Raw genomic sequence first — 24,828 nt, 5'->3', positions numbered from 1 at the left:
GCTCTAAGCTTGACAAGTAGATACCAGAATAACCCAGGAAATAGTCATTGGACTGCGGTTAAATGTATATTGAAATACCTTAGAAGGACTAAGGATATGTTTCTAATATATGGGTCTGGTGAGGAGGAACTCGTTGTAAAAGGATACGTGGACGCGAGTTTCCAAACTGATCGAGATGACTCTCGATCGCAATCCGGTTATGTATTCATGTTAAATGGTGGTGCGGTCTCTTGGAAGAGTGCGAAACAGGAAGTTGTTGCGTTATCCACTACAGAGTCGGAGTACATCGCCGCCTCATTGGCAGCTCAGGAAGCTGCATGGATGAAGAAATTCATCGATGACTTAGGAGTGGTCCCTTCCATTCAGGACCCTCTTGAGATCTTTTGTGACAACGAGGGTGCGATTGCTCAAATCAAGGAACCTCGTGCTCATCAAAAGACTCGTCACATTGAGCGGAGATTCAACTACATTAGGGATGAGGTTGAAAAAGGAAAGATATGTATTCACAAAGTTCACACAGATCAAAATGTTGCGGATCCACTCACGAAGCTCTTACATGGGCCTAAACATGAGGGACATGTTTGTGCATTAGGGCTTCGACATTCTAGTGATTGGAATTGATCTACTTTATGTATTGTAACGGAACGAATTAGTTCAAACTCATTAATATAATTATGGTATTAATTTAAATTATGAGTCATGTTCCAATTTAGCATATTTTATCCATGAATAAACTATTATTCTAAATTCCGTAGTCGATCACATTTGTGGGAACAAGTGTGAGGTCTAGACTATTATGAACTTGGGTTGGTTAACATTCAAATGGTGAATGTGGGGCAAGGTTGCAACCAAGGTTCATAGATATTTGTGGGACACAAATATTGGAAGACCCGCTCTCAAGATTTACTATATGGAGCCTTTGTGGTTGATCACATGTAATCTTGAGTAAAGGAGAATATCATTATATCCTCTGACCTGAGACACATATTGGGTTCAGATATTCACCGAATATTGTGCCTTGATTCTTTCCTTCGCTATTCTGAAACATGGTAGTACACAAGGGAGGCTTCAGGTACGGTACGAAGTGTAATGTCTAGGACGTATGCAGTCAAGATGGAATTTGTCCCTCTTATTCGTTGAGAGTCAGATGTCTAAGGCCTGACAAAGTTAAATCTATAAGAGAGTGATCGTTCTATGTCTCTTGGATTTAACATGACATCTAGGACAAAAGGATATATTGAAAGATTCACCTAATCATATTCGAGATGGGAACTCGAAAGGGATGATGTTATTGAATGGCACTAAGTCATAACATGTTGGGGGTGATGGACTGTCGTTAGGTGGTATCTGTCACTTGCATTAATTCCTTATGTTTCTCGTGCAAGTGGGAGATTGAAGGGTTTTCTTATGCCCGAGAGACATAATAAATTAATGCGGCTTACATGTTATGATCCAAGTCGGGTCATACCCAATAACAAGCTATCAACACTATTAATGTATTTGTTTTAAGGATCGGTTCATTAAAACTGATACTTGGCACTGAGACTTTAGAAATTGGTTTTCTAAAAAGATGAAAATGCTTGTAATAATTATTTGGATAATTATATACATAAGTTTAATTATTTTATTAAACTATTACATGTACATATTATTTATAAAAGGCTTATAAATATATATGTACACTACAAGTAACAAAAATGCACCCTTTTGTTTTATAAAAGAAAATAAATAAATAAAAAGGGTGGGGGCCACATGGGTGGCGGTTTTGGTGGGTTCCAAGGGAGCCTCATGCTTGCTTGCTACATTTACTTTTGTACATATATCAAAGCATGCATCTTGCACAAGTTACTTGGCACATTTACTAGCATTTTAAAATTAGCAAAAGCTCTCCTTTTCTCCCATTCTTGGCCGAAATTTTTGAGCAAGGAAGAGGGTTCTTCCATTGATTTTGCTTGTGTTTTTTGGTGTCTTGCAAATCCTAACCAAAGGTGGTGTTGATTACATAGCTTGTGGGTATCAAAGTCTTGAGGTTTCAAGTTAGAAACTTGCCTTCCATCTTCATCATCTTCTTCCTTGTTCTTCACCTCCTTTTGGAGTAGGTATAACTTCATACTAGCTTTTATTTACATTTTAGTGTATTATTCAAGACTAGATCTTTAATGGAATTCTTGTTTTAAAAGGTTAAAACTTTGCATGCATAAACTTGTTTAATGCTTCCGCTTCATACACATACATACATATACAAAATGGATTTTGAAACTTGTTTATGTGAAGAATTCCATCAAGATGTACAGAAATAAATCGATAAATATTATCTTGAATCAATCCACGACCCAGTGTATACGTATCTCAGTATTAATCACAACTCAAAGTATATATATTTTTTGGAATCAACCTCAACCCTATATAGCTAACTCCAACATTCACATATAGAGTGTCTATGGTTGTTCCGCAATATATATATAGATAGGTCGACATGATAGGTCGAAACATTGTATACGTGTCTATGGTATCTCAAGAATACATAATATACAATATAAGTTGATTAGGTTATGGTTGGAATAGATTTATTACTAACTTTCACGTAGGTAAAATGAGTAGTTTTTATCAATCTTGTTTTAGTCGCCATTTCTTCGTTTCTAATCCGTTTTGAGTGATTCCAGTGGCCACGGTTTTGTATTGAACTTAACTTTATGAATCTAAACAGAAAAAGTATAAGTTTATAGTCAGAAATACAAGTTACAAGTCATTTTTGAAAGAGATAGTCATTTCCGTCGAAAGAACGACATCTTGATGACCATTTTAAAAAACATACTTTCACTTTGAGTTTAACCATGATTTTTGGATATAGTTTCATGTTCATAAGAAAAATCATTTTTCCAGAAGTATAGCTTTTAAATCAAAGTTCTTCTTAGCTTTTAATTATCCCAACCAAAACAGCCCCCGGTTTTACTACGACGGCGTATATCCAGTTTTATGGTGTTTATCGTGTTTTTGGGTTTTAAATCATTAACTTATCATATCATATAGATATAGAACATGTTTTTAGTTGATTTTAAAAGTCTAGTTAGAAGGATTAACTTTATTTGCGAACAAGTTTAGAATTAACTAAACTATGTTCTAGTGATTACAAGTTTATAACGTTGAATAAGACAGCTTTTTATGTATGAATCGAATGATGTTATTAACATCATTACTACCTCAAGTTCCTTGGATAAACCTACTGGAAATGAGAAAAATGGATCTAGCTTCAAAGGATCCTTGGATGGCTTGAAAGTTCTTGAAGCAGAATCATGACACGAAAACAATTTCAAGTAAGATTTCCACTCGAAATAAGATTGTTATAGTTATAGAAATTGAATTAAAGTTCGAATATGATTATTACCTTGTATTAGAAAGATAACCTACTGTAAGTAACAAAGGTTTCTTGATCTTGGATGATTACTTGGAATGGATTTAGAAAACTTGGAAGTAAACTTGCAATCTTGGAAGTATTCTTGATTTTATGAAACTAGAACTTTTGGAATTTATGAAGAACACTTAGAACTTGAAGATAGAACTTGAGAGAGATCAATTAGATGAAGAAAATTGAAGAATGAAAGTGTTTGTAGGTGTTTTTGGTCGTTGGTGTATGGATTAGATATAAAGGATATGTAATTTTGTTTTCATGTAAATAAGTCATGAATGATTACTCATATTTTTGTAATTTTATGAGATATTTCATGCTAGTTGCCAAATGATGGTTCCCACATGTTTTAGGTGGCTCACATGGGCGGCTAAGAGCTGATCATTGGAGTGTATATACCAATAGTACATACATCTAAAAGCTGTGTATTGTACGAGTATAAATACGGGTGCATACGAGTAGAATTGTTGATGAAACTGAACGAGGATGTAATTGTAAGAATTTTTGTTAAGTAGAAGTATTTTGATAAGTGTCTTGAAGTCTTTCAAAAGTGTATGAATACATATTAAAACACTACATGTATATACATTTTAACTGAGTCGTTAAGTCATCGTTAGTCGTTACATGTAAGTGTTGTTTTGAAACCTTTAGGTTAACGATCTTGTTAAATGTTGTTAACCCAATGTTTATAATATCAAAAGAGATTTTAAATTATTTTATTATCTTGATATTATGATGTACGAATATCTCTTAATATGATATATATACATTAAATGTCGTTACAACGACAATCGTTACATATATGTCTCGTTTCAAAATCATTAAGTTAGTAGTCTTGTTTTTACATATGTAGTTCATTGTTAATATACTTAATGATATGTTTACTTATCATAATATTATGTTAACTATATATATATAACCATATATATATCATCATATAGTTTTTACAAGTTTTAACGTTCGTGAATCACCGGTCAACTTGGGTGGTCAATTGTCTATATGAAACCTATTTCAATTAATCATGTCTTAACAAGTTTGATTGCTTAACATGTTGGAAACACTTAATCATGTAAATAACAATTTCATTTAATATATATATAAACATGGAAAAGTTCGGGTCACTACAAAGAGCTTTATCTCTACAGATAATATCGGCCCTTACTTTGGTCAACCAATCCATACCGATGATCACATCAAAACTTCCCAATTTGATAGGTATCAAGTCAATTTCGAAATCTACACCAGCTATATTAATAATAGCTCCTCGGCTAACTTGGTCAACTTTCTCAAGTTTTCCATTTGCTACCTCTACAAGCATACTCTCCTTTAAAGGAACTAACGACCAATTTATCTTATCGCAAAAGTGTCTACATACATAACTACTATCGGCACCAGTATCAAACAGAACAGAAGCTAATAGATTGTTGATAGTGAATATACATGTGACCAAGTCGGGGTTCTCACGGGCATCCCTTGCATTTACATTGAAAGCTCGTCCACGAGGTGGTCCGCCGTCCTTTCGCTTGTTGGGACACTCATTTCTGAAGTGGCCCGTCTGTCCACATTGGTAGCACTTTATCGGTCCAGTAGGGTTCGGCTTCCCAGTCATGGTGGTGATCTTGCAGTCTCTGCCAATATGCCTGGTATTTTTGCATTTTTCACAAACAACGTTACAGTACCCGGTATGGTGCTTGTAGCACCTCTTGCACTGTGGTAGAGTACCCTTGTAGTTGGGGTTTGAGTTGGTGTTCGGATTGGGGTTCCTCCCATCGTTGTGCCTCTTGGCGAGGGTTTGATCATAGGCTCTCCCCTTGTTGTTATCCCACTTACGCCAATCACTACTACCCGCTTCGGACTTATCCTTCTCCGGTTCATCGATGATAATTTAGTTCATTAAGGTATGCGCCATGCACATTGCTTCCGGGACGTTTGGTGGCTTAGATGAGGTGACATTTCCCTTAATGGACTTAGGAAGTCCCCACAAGTACCTTTCCATGCGCTTAAAGTCCGGGGTAAACAGGGTAGGACACATCAGGGCTAATTCTAGATACCTACTGTTGTAACCATCGAGATCGTTTCCCACAACCTTCAACTGCATAAACTCCATCTCCATTTTCTGGATCTCTGTCCTAGGGCAATATTCCTCAATCAGGGCCCCTTTGAATTCCTCCCATGGGGTAGCAAACGCCTCATCAATACCCTTTGCTTGAGCCAATGTGTTCCACCAAGTTAGTGCACCGTCAGACAGCGTACATGAAGCATACTTGGTTTTGTTCGCCTCTGAGCAGTTACTAACTCGGAACACAGACTCTAATTTCTTAAACCACCTAGTGAGACCAACTGGCCCCTCAGTTCCACTAAAGTTGTGGGGCTTGCTGTGACGACCCGGAAATTTCCGACCAAATTTAAACTTAATCTTTATATGATTCCAACACGATAAGCAAAGTCTGTAATGTTGAGTCTCGAAAATTTTGGAACTATGTTCATATATTCAATTACCATTTGCCCTTTTTACCAATCCCGATGATTCACGAACAATTGTTTGTAAATAAATAAGTATATATAAATGTAAGTACATGTATATTAATTTGAAATTTTAAAATATAATTTAAGCATTAAAATTTAATATGTAAAATAGGATACAAAATAATTAAGTGAAAATTTAAAATGAATATATATATAAATATATATGATTGCTATGACTAAATATTATTACATGTATATTGTAATTTGTTTTATATATATATATATATATATATATATATATATATATATATATATATATATATATATATATATATATATATATATCTCATAAGTATATATCTCATAAGTAGCAAATATTCAATAAAGGTTATCATGTTATATATGATCATATTAGAAAATTAATAAAATATAATACGAATTAAAATATAGTGGTTATATTATATTAATACTTTCATTATCATTATTTTTATAAGTATTATTATAAAAACTATCATTTATATTGTTATTACTACTATTATCATTATTGTAATTACAATTTTAGTTATTAATATGACAAATATTAATATTAGCATTATTTTGATATTATTAATTTATATCCTTATTATTAGTTATATTATTATTACAAATTATTTAACTGTATTATACTTATCAAGAGTTAGTTACTAAAATTAAGTAAATTTATATGGGAGCAGGTATGTTTAACGACCCGTCAAAGTACACTTGACGACCATCGTTATCTTGGTCCCACAGCTTGATCATAACTCTATATGAATTTAATAAATAACCTTGCATTCTTTATTTAAAAATGATTTCCTATAAAGGAAACCTATCAAAATATGTAAGTTTAGAAAAAACCATATATTATTACTAATCCAAAAGTTGACCAAAACAAAGTCAACAGCATCCACTATTAAATGTATCAAAAGAGAATGCAAGTTATTGTTTAACAAAAGCTGCCATCATAAATATGCAGACTCTCTAAGCACAGCGGAAGCAATCAATCATGAACCTGAGAATAAAACATGCGAGTAACTGTCAACAAAAATGTTGAGTGAATTATAGGTTTAATATTGCAAACAATATTTAATTTAAACCGTAAAAATTTATGTTTGAAAACATAAAAACTCCTTTTTGGACCACAAAATTATATGCTAGAAAACATATAAAAACATTATTCCATTTACCCGTGAGCCACCTGGTAACCACTTAACCATTTATTTACCCTTGCCAAACACAATAAATAATATACACCGAACAAGTGTATCTACAACAAATTACGAAGTACTAAACATTCCGATTATAAATTGCTAGCGCGACTAGCTCGAAATGGGGTTGTCAAACCCGATAGATCTATCCGTAGGATTCGCGTTCACCAGTAGAAACCAGTGATTACAGTTACCAGACTAGGGAATATTTTTGTTCAACTCACAATGAATAATTTAAACCAACCTCCACTTGTGTCCAAAATATAAAATAAATTGCATGTATTCTCATCCCAAAAGATTTAAATAGAAAAATGGGACTATAACTCACCTTAATAGCAACGAAGTAACCACACAAATATGCGAACAGCAAATGAAGTAAAGTGATCAGGAATGATCACAACGCCGACCTATAAATAAAGCAGGTCGATATAAATAACTAACTTAGGTCAAGTCTTAGTATGATAGCTATTGTACATGTTGCAAGTAGACATAGAACAACACTCAACATGCATCGGTTTGATCGAAACAGCTTACGGACACACACTTTTTATTTTTAGAAAGTTTCTATTTTTAGCAGGTTTCCATTTTTGGAAAGTTTCTATTTTTGAAAAGTTTCTATTTTTGGAAAGTTTCTATTTTTGAAAAGTTTCTATTTTTGGAAAGTTTCTATTTTTGGAAAGTTTCCAAATTTAGAAAGTTTCTATTTTTAGAAAGTTTTAAGTTAGGAAAGTTTCCTTATTTAGAAAGTCAACAAAAGTCAACTGAAAGTCAAAGTCAACCGAAAGTCAACTCAAAAGTCAACCTTTGTCAAACATAGTCAACGTTAATTTTAAAAGTGTAAGTTATAATACTAATGTAAGTTATAACGTTTAATAAAGTTAGATATGTCTAATCATGTCATAACATAAGTTTAATTAAATTAAAATAAATTATTAAATTTAATATAAGTTTAAATGATATAATTAATATAACATAAGTATTTAATTAATTAATTAAATATTAGTCATAATGTAAGTATTATTAATTAATAATAAATTTTAAATCATATCATAAGTATTATTAATTAATAATGAATTATTAATCATATCATAAGTTTCTAATTATAATTATTAAATCATAAGTATTTAATAATTAAATTATAATTAAATAATAACTAAGCCTTATAATAATTAAATAATTAATTAATCCTTATTATAAGTCTTATAATAGTAATATCATAATATAAGTTTAATACTTATCATAAGTATTTTCCATTAATAATGAAGTATCATTAATCATATGTTTAATTAAAATGTTAATTAAATCATAAGTATTAATTAAATGATATAACAAATATATATCATAAGTTGTAAATAATAATAATTATTTTTTTTTTCATAAGTAATTAAATGATAATGAAATCCATTATTTATATCATAAGTTTAATAATTAATCACAAGTTTTAAATCAAAAGTTCATCGGGTCGTATCCTGAGCCCCGGGTGTCGGTTTTCGGCGAGCCTTACATATATCTCCGCCTAAGAAAATCACCTGACACTTTGATACACTCAAGAACACACCATGAACAGCCCACAAGTCGTGATGTACAGCCAATTCACTACTTGGAACTTCAATTCAACCAAAATCGTGTTTTAGACGCAACGGGTGATTCGTGGCTCGGATTGAGATGACCCGAACATGAAAGTTCGCCCCACCATCAGTCCTAACACACTAAAACACCCTAAAGTCACAAAATATGGTCACAAAGTCGGACCAAACCTGGTTCATACCAAAATCACATTTCAATCTTAACAAAATCCCACTTTGATCATATTTAGGGCTCCGGGAATCGAAACGACATGAATCCGGAGTCTAAAATTAATGTCTTGATGAGAGGAACTCATATAGATACTTTAATTTCACTTTTATATCAGTTACATAATCAGAAATGAACGAATATGCTGCTGTCCCAAATTAATCAAACCGAAAACATGAGTTAACGAGCATTTCTACGCATACAATCAACAATACAATAACATATAAGTATCATACTATCAATATAACATGTAAAAACAGAAAAATAATTGAAAAATTGAAAATCTAGTGTTAGGGTTTATACCCTAATCAACAATCAAGTAATATGAACGCGTAGAGATCGTTGTGTAGAATCCGATAATGATAAAAGCCCCAAATCTTCAAGATGAAAATCAAAAGATGATGATGATGATGTGTTGTGTAGGTGACGGCTCAAAAAAGGAAAAAGGGAGGAAGAAATAAGAGAAAAATGAAGTGAGAGGTTTTAGGTCTTGAATTAGAAAATGGGAAAAATTAATAAAATGAAAGTGAACTGGAAAATGAAAAATGGGATGGTGTATGGCCAAGTTCAGCTGAAAATTTGTTGGATGGGCCCCTTAGTGGGCCAATTTCATAAAATGTGTAATTGCTTTTAGCCCGAACGCCCGATCGAAGCCCGAAACGCGAAAACGCTACTACGCGATTGATTTTTCGGAGAGATAACAAATACGCGACGAATAAAATATATAAACACTAAATATAATCATATGACATCAAAATATCATATTTAAAATAAATTGGATTTAAAAAGCCCAAAAGCTTGACCATTGGTTTGAAAACCGAAAAGATTCGCCGGATAGAAATCCACGACACGTAGAAACGTACAATTAAAGATATGAATACAAATATTCATATAACACATAATAATTAATATATTATTACAAAAATAATAATATAGGTCATAGAAATGACGTGGCACGAATAACAGTTAACGGTCATTAAATAATTAACGGTAAAAGATAACGGAAAAAGTAGGGTCGTTACAGTACCTTCCCGTTACGGAAATTTCGTCCCAAAATTTAAGCAGGTGCAGGGGTTTCCTCGTCATTTGGGAACAAATGCGGGTACTTCTGCCTCATCTGACCTTCACGCTCCCAAGTGAACTCGGGATCGCGTCTGGCGTTCCATCTAACTCGAACAATAGGAATTCTACTCTGCTTAAGAGTCTTAACTTCTCGATCCATAATTTCAACAGGTTCCTCAATAAAATGTAGTTGCTTATCAACACGAAGTTCCTCCAGAGGAATAGTCTTATCGGCCTCGGCCAAACACTTTTTCAAATTCGATACATGATAAACGTCATGAACAGCATTGATTTCTTGTGGCAATTTCAAACGATAAGCCACGGGTCCAACTCTCTCAATAATCTCAAACGGTCCAACAAAACGAGGATTCAACTTTCCTCTCTTACCAAATTGTACCACACCCTTCTAGAGTGATACCTTTAACATGACAAGATCACCAACTTGAAATCCTAAATCTTTTCTTCTAAACTCGGCATAACTCTTTTGCCGACTCCTGGCGATTCTTAACCTTCCTTTGATCTATACGATCTTCTCGGTAGTCTCATGAATAATTTCTGGACCTGTGAGTTGAGCATCCCAAACCTCATTCCAACAGATAGGAGACCTACACTTTCTACCATACAGAGCATCAAATGGTGCGACTATAATACTTGCATGATAACTGTTGTTATAAAAAAAAATTTAGCTAGCGGCAAATATCTATCCCACCCATTACCAAAATCAATAAGACACGCTCGTAACATGTCTTCTAACGTTTAAATGGTCCTTTCACTCTAACCATCCGACTGTGGATGATAAGCGGTGCTCATATCCAAACTTTGTTCTCAAAGCTTCCTGTAAAGATTGCCAAAACCTCTATGTAAATCGACTGTCTCGGTCTGGAATAGTATATACAGGAACACCCTGTCTTTCAACAATTCCCTTCAAATACAAACGAGTAAGCTTCTCCATCGAATCTGTTTCCTTAATCGGAAAGAAATGAGCTAACTTTATGAGTCGGTCAACAATAACCCAAATGGTATCATAACCACCCACAGCTCTCGGTAGTTTCGTAATAAAATCCGTAGTAATACCTTCCCACTTCCACTCGGGAATTTCAGGTTGCACCAAAAGTCCTGACGGTTCTGATGTTCAGCTTTAACCTTAGCACAGGTCAAACACTTAGCCACATACGTAGCCACATCAGCCTTCAAATGAGGCCACCAATACAGCTCCTTAAGATCATGATACATCTTTCCTGAATCAGGATGAATAGAGTACCTAGACTTATGAGCCTCCTCTAGAACAAGTTGTCGCAGATCACCAAACTTCGGAACCCAAAGGCGTCTAGTAAAATACCGAGTACCATCGGTTCGTACCTCTAACTGTTTACTCAAGCCTCGGACCTTCCCGTTACAAAATTCTCCTCCTTCAAGGCTTCTTATTGAGCTGCAAGAATCTGCCTTGCAAGGTTTGTTCGAATGGTCATATTTAAGGCCCTAAACCTATGAGGTTCAGTCCTCTCTTTACGACTTAATGTATCGGCCACAACATTAGCCTTCCCCGGATGATATAAAAGTTCACAATCATAATTGTTCAACGTCTCAATCCATCTTCGTTGCCTCATATTCGACTGTTTCTGATCAAGGATATGTTGAAGACTTTTTTGATTAGTGTACACAGTACATTTGCCTCTATATAAGTAATGTCTCCAATTCTTAAGTGCAAACACAACAGCTCCAAATTCTAAATCATGGGTTGTATAATTCTGTTCATGGATCTTCAACTGACGTGACGCATAAGCGATGACTTTCTTTTGTTGCATCAAAACACAACCAAAGCCTTGACGCGAAGCATCACAATAAAAAACAAAATCATCATTATCATCAGGTAGTGACAATATTGGAGCAGTAGTCAACTTAATCTTGTTCATCCTTCCCCTTATACTTCTTCCCCTTGTGCGTTAAAGCAGTCAGAGGTTTCGCTATACGAGAGAAATCTTGAATGAACCTTCTATAGTAACCTGCCAACCCTAGAAACTGACGAATCTGAGTAGGAGTTTTCGGAATTTCCCACCTTTCAATCACCTTAATTTTAGCAGGATCAACTTGTATTCCCTGTTCACTAACAATATGTCCAAGGAATTGAACTTCTCTTAACTAGAAAGCACACTTAGAGAACTTAGCGTACAACTCTTCTTTTCTCAATAAATAAAGCACTAACTTCAAATGTTCTTCGTGCTCTTCATCATTCTTAGAATAAATAGGGATGTCGTCGATGAAAACAATAACGAATTTATCCAGATAGGGTCTACACACACGGTTCATGAGGTCCATGAACACAGCAGGTGCATTTGTCAATCTGAACGGCATAACAAGGAATTCAAAGTGACCATAACGGGTGCGAAAAGCAGTTTTCGGAACATCGGATTCTTTAACACGCAACTGATGATAGCCGGAACGAAGATCAATCTTAGAATAAACAGACAAACCTTGAAGCTGATCGAATAGATCATCGATTCTCGGAAGAGGGTAACAGTTTTTAACAGTAAGCTTGTTCAATTCACGATAATCAATACACCATCGGAACGATCCACTCTTCTTCTTAACAAACAAAACAGAAGCTCCCCAAGGGGACGAACTGGGATGAATGAAATATAGTTGCAACAATGAAGGAATAAATATATGGAGTAGTCACATAAGTGGCATAGATATTTAAGGCAATTCTCTCAAAGGAGATAACGAGGATCATGGATTTCAAAGTAAATTTTCATTACATTTCCAAAAGGAAGACGTACGAAAGGTGTGATATTTCAACGAGAGTGTACTTCCTTGTACAATGAGCGAGGAAATCTAGGATTCATCCATATTCTTAAATTTATGTGCGGATAAAAAGAACGCGAATCAAGGGTTATAAATAATGGCCGCCTCCAGGTGAGATGAATCTCCAAAAATAATTTCGTGCACCTCAAAGTATTGAATCCTAGGATTGATGTTTACGAGGGTGTTGTGGTTGACAGCGAATATTGAGAGTAGAAACTCCTCAAACGGTCTAGTGAAATATATATCCATGATACCCACTATAACAACAGTTGGGGTAGAAACCCACCTAGCGCCTTTTCTACAATAGGATGACCACCGAATGCACCCCAGAAAATTGATTTATCGGTCTGCGTTTCGGCCATGTCCAATCTTAATAGGGGAAAATTTTATGAGAGCAAAGACTTTCCTACAAATTTTGTTAAACCGGAATCCAAAGTGGTGTAAGAGTTTCTATCAATGAACTCAAAGGTAAGTTTCATCCTTAAACGGAGGATGAGAAAAACTGTGATCCAAACACTCTGTAGGGTAATGCGAAAATTTGATAAAATCAATCAAAGGAGTTTTGAAAAAGCTTTAAACGTTTGATGTGACAACATAAATAAAACGAAGTTCTTAGTAAATTTAGAAGTGTGTACAACGTGTACCATTTTATATAAAACAAATTGACTTAGTTAAAACAGCTCAATAAATGAGTGGTCATAAAATAATTTTGTAGGTATAATTTAGTATATACTAGTCAAAATAGGTAAGGGTAAATTTATTCATTTGAATCCATATATACATATATGATTTTTATAAATTATATACATGACGAAATATTTCATTACTTCTATTCACCCATAAATCCCGTGAGAACCGCCCAATTAAACAAATGTGTAAAACTCCCGATGATAAACAGAGTATCTGTGTATTTCAGAGGTTACAAGTTGAAGTAAGATTGTGAAAGATCGAGTAAATGACCTGAATCGTCGTGCGACATTTGACCAACAAATGTTACGAGGTCATGAAAACCAATGAGTTAAATGTTGTTTTGACTATTATCAGGACATAAGTCCTTGAGCCAAAACTGTTCCCGAGCGAAGCTGTTGCTAACAAGCGAGTTATGAAAGGGTAGAGCATGAGATAGATTATCTAGTTAAGACGCGCTCCTCGTATATCAACAAATAAGATAATGAATATCTTCCCTACCCATGTAATACATTGGAATTTCTGAATGAGTAGTGTAAAAATTTTCTTTGACTCGCTTTCTATTCCTCATGTCACAATATTGGGACTTCTTTATGAATTAACGTAATATAATCACGTTGGCCTGACGCCATTATATTTCACTTATTCATATCTCCATTCCAATAGCACTACATAAGGTCAGGACACGCGATCAACCTCGGATTTCCACAAAATTTCTCTAAAACATTTTCTTAAACAACGTGCTAAGGATAGCACAAGAGACAAAACATCATAAGTAACAAATAGGAGTAACGATGACATAGAAATGTCTTCGAAGTGCTAAAAATCTCTAAAAGTCAAGAATGACATCTTCCGGTTCAAAAACCAAAGCACATAGGCACAACGGCACAAAGGCACGTAATATAACAAGAATGTTATATACCTAAACATAATAGCTGACATTGAAATGTCGAGCATTTAGAAGTCAAGAATGACATCTCGCGTAATATAACTCAAACGGTATATACATAACCATAATAGATGACATAGAAATGTCGAGAATTCCAGAAGTCAAGAATGACATCCCTCGGTTTCACCAACCGAGGTGTTTTTTTAAAGATAAACTCGCATGAGTCGGAGAATACGTTTAAATCGAAATGGGAGTTCCTCCCGGATTCAGAACTTAACAGAGATGTATGTATTATAACAATATACATACCAATACGATACAAATAATCACATATAATAATATATAATAGGTCGGGCTGTAGATTAGACTCACTAATGCACCCTATTGACTCGGGTAACGACATCAATGCAGCCTAATTCCCTACAACCAGAGCTCTGATACCAACTTTAACGACCCGTCAAAGTACACTTGACGACCATCGTTATCTTGGTCCCACAGCTTGATCATAACTCTATATGAATTTAATAAATAACCTTGCATTCTTTATTTAAAAATGATTTCCTATAAAGGAAACCTATCAAAATATGTAAGTTTAGAAAAAAACCATATATTATTACTAATCCAAAAGTTGACCAAAACAAAGTCAACAACATCCACTATTAAATGTATCAAAAGAGAATGCAAGTTATTGTTTAACAAAAGCTGCCATCATAAATATGCAGATTCTCCAAGCACAGCCGAAGCAATCAATCATGAACCTGAGAATAAAACATGCGAGTAACTGTCAACAAAAATGTTGAGTGAATTATAGGTTTAATATTGCAAACAATATTTAATTTAAACCGTAAAAATTTATGTTTGAAAACATAAAAACTCCTTTTTGGACCACAAAATTATATGCTAGAAAACATATAAAAATATTATTCCATTTACCGTGAGCCACCTGGTAACCACTTAACCATTTATTTACCCTTGCCAAACACAATAAATAATATACACCGAACAAGTGTATCTACAACAAATTACGAAGTACTAAACATTCTGATTATAAATTGCTAGCGCGACTAGCTCGAAATGGGGTTGTCAAACCCGATAGATCTATCCGTAGGATTCACGTTCACCAGTAGAAACCAGTGATTACAGTTACCAGACTAGGGAATATTTTTGTTCAACTCACAATGAATAATTTAAACCAACCTCCACTTGTGTCCAAAATATAAAATAAATTGCATGTATTCTCATCCCAAAAGATTTAAATAGAAAAATGGGACTATAACTCACCTTAATAGCAACGAAGTAACCACACAAATATGCGAACAGTAAATGAAGTAAAGTGATCAGGAATGATCACAACGCCGACCTATAAATAAAGCAGGTCGATATAAATAACTAACTTAGGTCAAGTCTTAGTATGATAGCTATTGTACATGTTGCAAGTAGACATAGAACAACACTCAACATGCATCGGTTTGATCGAAACAGCTTACGGACACACACTTTCTATTTTTAGAAATTTTCTATTTTTAGCAGGTTTCCATTTTTGGAAAGTTTCTATTTTTGAAAAGTTTCTATTTTTGGAAAGTTTCTATTTTTGGAAAGTTTCTATTTTTGGAAAGTTTCTATTTTTGGAAAGTTTCCAAATTTAGAAAGTTTCTATTTTTAGAAAGTTTTAAGTTAGGAAAGTTTCCTTATTTAGAAAGTCAACAAAAGTCAACCGAAAGTCAAAGTCAACCGAAAGTCAACTCAAAAAGTCAACCTTGGTCAAAATAGTCAACGTTAATTTTAAAAGTGTAAGTTATAATAATAATGTAAGTTATAACGTTTAATAAAGTTAGATATGTCTAATCATGTCATAACATAAGTTTAATTAAATTAAAATAAATTATTAAAGTTAATATAAGTTTAAATGATATAATTAATATAACATAAGTATTTAATTAATTAATTAAATATTAGTCATAATGTAAGTATTATTAATTAATAATAAATTTTAAATCATATCATAAGTATTATTAATTAATAATGAATTATTAATCATATCATAAGTTTCTAATTATAATTATTAAATCATAAGTATTTAATAATTAAATTATAATTAAATAATAACTAAGCCTTATAATAATTAAATAATTAATTAATCCTTATTATAAGTCTTATAATAGTAATCTCATAATATAAGTTTAATACTTATCATAAGTATTTTCCATTAATAATGAAGTATCATTAATCATATGTTTAATTAAAATGTTAATTAAATCATAAGTATTAATTAAATGATATAACAAATATATATCATAAGTTGTAAATAATAATAATTATTTTTTTTTCATAAGTAATTAAATGATAATGAAATCCATTATTTATATCATAAGTTTAATAATTAATCACAAGTTTTAAATCAAAAGTTCATCGGGTCGTATCCTGAGCCCCGGGTGTCAGTTTTCGGCGAGCCTTACATATATCTCCGCCTAAGCAAACCACCCGACACTTTGGTACACTCAAGAACACACCATGAACAGCCCACAAGTCGTGATGTACAGCCAATTCACTACTTGGAACTTCAATTCAACCAAAAATCGTGTTTTAGACGCAACGGGTGATTCGTGGCTCGGATTGAGATGACCCGAACATGAAAGTTCGCCCCACCATCAGTCCTAACACACTAAAACACCCTAAAGTCACCAAATATGGTCACAAAGTCGGACCAAACCTGGTTCATACCAAAATCACATTTCAATCTTAACTAAATACCACTTTGATCATATTTAGGGCTCCGGGAATCGAAACGACATGAATTCGGAGTCTAAAATTAATGTCTTGATGAGAGGAACTCATCTAGATACTTTAATTTCACTTTTATATCAGTTACATAACCAGAAATGAACGAATATGCTGCTGTCCCAAATTAATCAAACCGAAAACATGAGTTAACGAGCATTTCTACGCATACAATCAACAATACAATAACATATAAGTATCATACTATCAATATAACATGTAAAAACAGAAAAATAATTGAAAAATTGAAAATCTAGGGTTAGGGTTTATACCCTAATCAACAATCAAGTAATATGAACGCGTAGAGATCGTTGTGTAGAATCCGATAATGATAAAAGCCCCAAATCTTCAAGATGAAAATCAAAAGATGATGATGATGATGTGTTGTGTAGGTGACGGCTTAAAAAAAGAAAAAGGGAGGAAGAAATGAGAGAAAAATGAAGTGAGAGGTTTTAGGTCTTGAATTAGAAAATGGGAAAAATTAATAAAATGAAAGTAAAATGGAAAATGAAAAATGGGATGGTGTATGGCCAAGTTCAGCCGAAAATTTGATGGGTGGGCCCCTTAGTGGGCCAATTTCATAAAATGTGTAATTGCTTTTAGCCCGAACGCCCGATCGAAGCCCGAAACGCGAAAACGCTACTACGCGATTGATTTTTCGGAGAGATAACAAATACGCGACGAATAAAATATATAAACACTAAATATAATCATATGACATCAAAATATCATATTTAAAATAAATTGGATTTAAAAAGCCCAAAAGCTTGACCGTTGGTTTGAAAACCGAAAAGATTCGCCGGATAGAAATCCGCGACACGTAGAAACGTACAATTAAATATATGAATACAAATATTCATATAACGCATAATAATTAATATATTATTACAAAAATAATAATATAGGTCATAGAAATGACGTGGCACGAATAACAGTTAACGGTCGTTAAATAATTAACGGTAAAAGATAACGAAAAAAGTAGGGTCGTTACAGTATGGATCGAATTCAGGTCCCATCACCATCGAACAGTATTAAATTCTTGTTCTTATCTCCCTTCACTTAAATGTCTGTATCAAAATGGTAACACAATACAAATTCAGCATAAAATCGTACAAATGAATCTCCTTTTGCAATCTGTTTTATTATTATTTTTATCTCCTTTTTGATTAAATTCATCCTTTTTTATTTGATTATTGTTATCAGTCTATTTCAATTTATCACATCAATTTTAGTTTTATCTTTATTTGATAAAGTTTCTTGCTCTTACTGCTCACGATTTGGATTATGTACAAATTTTGTTATACATCGATATCAATCAACCCTACAGGTCATACCTGATCATATATTATCACATTATATATGTCTCCTGCTAGTAAGTGAAAAAAAAAAGCTGAAAGTAAAGAAAAATATATATATAAGCTCGACACTCTGTATTGTCCATTTTTTTTTAATGTTCGAATTCAAAAGAAATTACAAAATCTAAAGATGCTATTGTATTAGGAATCTGTTGAATCTCTCTGTAAAAATTGAGCTCTCAATTCATCTTAACGAATCCCAATTTTAGAGTCAAACTTTTATTTTCCAAAGTCAACTCATTTTTCATCCAAAAATTAGAAGTCATGTTGATGTTTCTGGTTAAATTGATAATTTGTATAGTTTCAGTGAACGATTTACAACCTTTTTCGTGTTGTAACAATTTTCCAAAACGTTCTCAAAATCATAATCAATATTTTTTTTGTTGAAACCATAACCCAGCAGCAACAATATTCGATTTATATTTTTTTTATTGTTTCAACTAATTTAATCACCACTAATAACTTCTGTATAAATTCTAAATCCTAAAACATAATGGTTTAATTTGTTGAGGGATTTGTTTGAGTTTTAATCGAATTGAAGATAGAAGAAGATGATGAAAGTGTAATACGGGTTAAATATTTAAAAGCAGTGTTCAATGTCAGAAAATCAGAAATGGTTCCATGGTTTAGGAGGGTGTTGTGTTAACAGAAGGTTACAGGTTCAAATCCCTGATGGTGCATTTTTAGCCTTTTTCATTGAAAGGTAGTTTTAAATTTTAACGAAGTATTATTATTATTAGTATGATTATGATTATGATTATTATTATTATTATTATTATTATTATTATTATTATTATTATTATTATGATTATTATTATGATTATTATTATGATTATTATTATTATTATTATTATTATTATTATTGTTGTTGTTGTTGTTGTTGTTGTTGTTGTTGTTGTTGTTGTTGTTGTTGTTGTTGTTGTTGTTGTTGTTGTTACTATTACTATTATTAGTTATTATTATTTTTACAAAGTATTATAATTGTTATTATTATTATTATTATTATCGTAATTATAAATATTATATCAATTATTATTATTATTTCCATAAGTACTAATTATGATATTACTATTAAATTTAAAACTATAATATTATTATCATGAATATGTTTATTATTATTATCATTTATATCAATATTAATATAATTTTAGTATTACTATCAATACTATTTTTAACAAACAAATGATATATATACTTATAAAAATATATCTAAAACATATAACATAACAAAATTTCCAGATTTATATACAAAATGAATATATGAGACGTATATATATTATTAATATATAAAAATGATATAATTAGCAAATTATATATATAAACTTATTCGATTTCGATTATGTGTATTAATAAATATCCAAATGATATAGGTTCGTGAATCCGAGTCCAACCCTGCATTGTTAATTGTTGTCATATGTATTTTTACTACAAAATACATTAGGTGAGTTTCATTTGCTCCCTTTTTAATTGCTTTTGCAATATATTTTTGGGCTGAGAATACATGCGCTGCTTTTATGTTTGACGAAATAGACACAAGTACTTATAATATATTCTACGTTGAGTTGTACCACCTTGTATATCTTCCCTAATAGCTTGGTAAGTAATATTTACATGTTGGAAGAACATGTAAGCGCGAATCCTATTGATAGATCTATCGGGTTTGACAACCCCAACCGGGCTAGTCGCTCTAGTATCGTAAACGGTTGCATAGTACTTCATTTTTACTACACTTGGTACAGTGTAGGGAGATTTCATAATAAAGGGAATATGCCACATTAATGGTTAAGTATGGTTACCGAAGCGCTCAACAACATATAGAATACTTTTATACACTTGCGAGTGTACATATATTTATAAACGGAAACCTTGTGGTCTACTAATATATTGAAATGATTGTTATGATAAACCTATGAACTCACCAACCTTTTGGTTAACACTTTTAAGTATGTTTATTCTCAGGTATGAAAGAAATCTTCCGCTGTGCATTTGCTCATATTACATGGAGTCATTCATGGCATATTTAGAACAGCACCTCTCAATGGAACCAAATGTTGATGACTTCGTCCAGGTGGATTAGGACGGGTTGTTTCAGTTGGTATCAGAGCGGTGGTCTTAGCGAACCAGGTCTTGCATTAGTGTGTCTAACTGATAGTTGTTTAGATGCATTAGTGAGTCTGGACTTCGACCGTGTCTGCATGTCAAAAGTTTTACTTATCATTTAGTGTCGAAAATTAATTGCTTATCATCCTTAAAGTCTAGACACGTCTTACTGCCTCTATTTTATAGACAGTGTATAGATAAATTCATTTCTTAGCATATCTGTTATTGTTACCTTTGCCTGACAGCTTCCGTCGATTCCTTCGTAACTTATGGGATTTTAGTATTATATATGCATATGTAAATTATGTATTGCAGGGTACTAATCTACATCCTATAATCTATTTTTTATCGAAAATCCTTCATCTGATCGTACGAGACGAATCCCTCAACCAGTTCAAATTCCTCGGATTCCGACAGCTATTTCGATATGGAGTTTCACCTAAGCTCCGAAAGCAGTGTCACCAGAATGAATCAACTAATCATCCATCCCCAATTCATCTGATGGGTTCGTAGTCGACTTAATCAATGGAGACGCTCAGAAGGCGATCCCTTCCACTAATCGAATTCACCTCTTGATGAAGAACCTGAAGCACTTACCGGCGAACCTGTTCGTAACACCATTTTCACCCTCATTTCCTGAATATCTCGCCACGACTATATCATAACTCAGATTCTAAACCTTATTCATCCGCTCGTTCTGACTGACAATCATCCCGGAATAATAGAAGAAGTCAACGAACTTCGCGCTAGAGAAATAAATTTGGAGAATATAGTGCAAAATTTACCAGCTTCAGCAACATCACCGGTACCAACAGTACCATCAGTAACAGCACCAGTATCATTAACAATCCATGCCTCAACATCTCATTATGTACCTCGAGCATAATCATCAATCTGCGAATCGTTCTACATTATTTATCTTCATTCGACATGACGATTATGTAATCTCTAATGTTTTAGAGGTTATATATTCTTGTTCTAACCGAAAATCAAATGAGATTAATATCATATTGACTCATTAAAATCCATGATTACATCTGAAGAAAATATATATATGTATATATGTTTTCATAAAGATTGTAATTAAAAATTCTTTTGTACAAATTGTTGATGGTGAAAATATTTTAACGGGTATGTAATACCCGAGGAATATTTAGATTTCACATTAATAAGTTACACTGTACATTCTTCGAATCTGATTCAACAGTCATTTACTATCCTACTTACATCTACCGATATACGAATACGTTCACCACAGAATAACCATTTTCATTTAATTTCATATTTGGATTTTGATTTATCATAATGCAACAAGTGGCATAATGAAGAACAAATTTGACGAAATAAAAATTTGATAGGAACAAATAAATTAACTACCAAAAATTTTGTTAAGAATCCACGCTAACTATTTCAGCTAAGTGTTCCTAGCTAACTGATTACATTTTATTTATCGCAATTTATTTATCGCAATTTATTTATTGCAATTTATATTCTCGCAATTTTATTTATCGTCATTTAATTTCTGTTATTTAATTTACGCACTTTAAATATCGGGACACGTATACAAGGTTTTGACATATCATATCGACGCATCTATATATATTATATGGAATAACCATAGACACTCTATATGATGTAATGATCGAGTTCGCTATATAGGGTTGAGGTTGATTCTTAAATAATATATATACTTTGAGTTGTGATCGAGTCTGAGACATGTACACGGGTCACGATACGTATTAATTAATTCGAATATTATATATTAAACTATATATGAATTATTGGACTGTTAACTGTGGACTATCGACTGTGGACTAAAAACATTGGACAATTAAAATGAATTAAAATATTGATTATAATATATGAAACTAAACATTACTTCAAGTTTGCCTCTTGATTTCATCTTAAACCTCATTTGTATCTTGACGATTACAATCTGCGTTCAAACCTTTCACAATTCTTGAAAACACCTAAATCAAGAGGATGAACTAACCGCACTTCATCTACGAGAGAAAAGGTTGATGTATATAGTTATGCACCTGAAAAACTCTTGGAAACTGAGTAAACGTTTAACACATAGCTGTGTTAATTCATTTAGTGTTATTATTACCCAAAATAACATTGGGGTTCTTTTTCAAAATAGCCAATTTTGTCACAGCTCCAGCAAGACAACTTTGACTTTTCATTCAAAACAACCTTATTATAACCTTTATATATATGCGTACTCTTTTATCATTACCGGAGAACCTTTCATATTCCACCATATTACCATCAGCGTTTAATCATCTAAAAACATAATTCTCCTAAAACCACCTCGGATTGATAACCGATGATTCAGATATCGTAGCATTAAATGCAGAGGAAACAGAAAAATGGTAGATGGTCTAAACGGCCAAAAGTTGGATGATAAAGAAAGGAGTGTTTGGAACGCTCGATAGAAAATTTGGTACTAAAAAACAGATTGAGCGAACTATGAAGAAGACCAAGGACAAATACAAGGACCAAACCCTATATTCAAAGAATCCAGGTAATTCTGGATCCGATGAAATCTTTAGCGAATACCTTACTCCTTAACGACTCTAAATCATTGTGAATGAATTTCTTCATCACAATTTGATTATGAAATCCTAATATATCATTGTACCTTTCTTTATTAATAGCCTCAATATTTCTGAAGATATCTTCATAAATATTCTTGTCCGATATTAATTATCTCTCTACACTATCTGTGCTATATCATAAAAGGAAACTATTTTAGTTTCTATATTCTGTAAACTTTCGAATTTAAAATATGAATGTTTTTTTGAAGTAGTGTTGGAAATTGATGCATGAGTTAGTATAATATAATGACACTTGATCAACGTGATTATATTACAGTAAGTCATGCTGAGTTTCTAATAAAATGTGATGATTCACAGACTATAACGTCATTATGTGCCATGTTACACGACTTTTGTTTTCTATCTAATCTCTAAATATATCAAGAACATAATTTCTTGATAGTTCTATCTTTCTGGTAATTTAATCAATCAAGATCGTGCTGTTACAATCTCTCTTAGAGCATGAACCATGTTCATTCGAAACTCTATACCATGAATTCTGGATCATTACTTGATGTGCTTAACGGATAGAAGAGAAAACATAGCATAAAGCTTTGAAGTGTAAATGGGGTATAAATCGCAGCAAATAGAAGAAAGCATTAACTGTGGATGACAATGATTATAAGAGACAGAAGTAGGGACATCGAAATATAAGGGGAGATACAAAACCCAACAACAACGTATAAATTACAAACTGTGGATATTAATACGAATAGCAATATAAAGACACGGTATAACTAAGAATAGTATCACCCCAAGGTAATAGTAGGAGTAAACAGATTTTTCTGGTGGAAGATTGAACAGAAGGATGACAGAAATGTTAATTAGGAAAATATCAAGGATTAGAACTAGATTAAGCATTTTCACAATCTTTTGGATGTATGAACTTGGAAAGAAAGAATATGAATGGTGAGAATAATGGAACGAAAAAGTTTAATTTATAATATCAGACAGAGTAATTGAGGCAGATCACAGTATTTAATTATAGAGATTTTAATTTCCTTACTCGCCGAAGGATCAAATCTTTTAGATTTCGAAGATTTTCTTTAAATCCCTCGAATTCCGGAATTCAACCAAGACAACGTCAAAAGTTAAGACGAATCCCTATTTCTGTATTTTGATCTTTTTGCGACAGCTTCACTTATACTTTTCGAATAATCGAATTATTTATTCCTTATTACTTAATGGTAATAAAACTCTGTTTATCAACTCATATTCGTCATGAAAACATTTTTATTGTTAGCCATGACCACCTCATTCAAATTTCGGGGCGAAATTTCTTTAACGGGTAGGTACTGTGACGACCCGAAAATTTTCGACCAAATTTAAACTTAATCTTTATATGATTCCGACACGATAAGCAAAGTCTGTAATGTTGAGTCTCGAAAATTTTGGAACTATGTCCATATATTCAATTACAATTTGCCCTTTTTTCCAATCCCGATGATTCACGAATAATTGTTTGTAAATAAATAAGTATATATAAATGTAAGTACATGTATATTAATTTGAAATTTTAAAATATAATTTAAGCATTAAAATTTAATATGTAAAATAGGATACAAAATAATTAAGTGAAAATTTAAAATGAATATATATATAAATATATATGATTGTTATGACTAAATATTATTACATGTATATTGTAATTTGTAATATATAT

This window comes from Rutidosis leptorrhynchoides, chromosome 6, assembly GCF_046630445.1.
Source record: "Rutidosis leptorrhynchoides isolate AG116_Rl617_1_P2 chromosome 6, CSIRO_AGI_Rlap_v1, whole genome shotgun sequence".
Taxonomy (NCBI): Eukaryota; Viridiplantae; Streptophyta; class Magnoliopsida; order Asterales; family Asteraceae; genus Rutidosis; species Rutidosis leptorrhynchoides.
Note: the sequence above shows the minus strand (reverse complement) of the source record.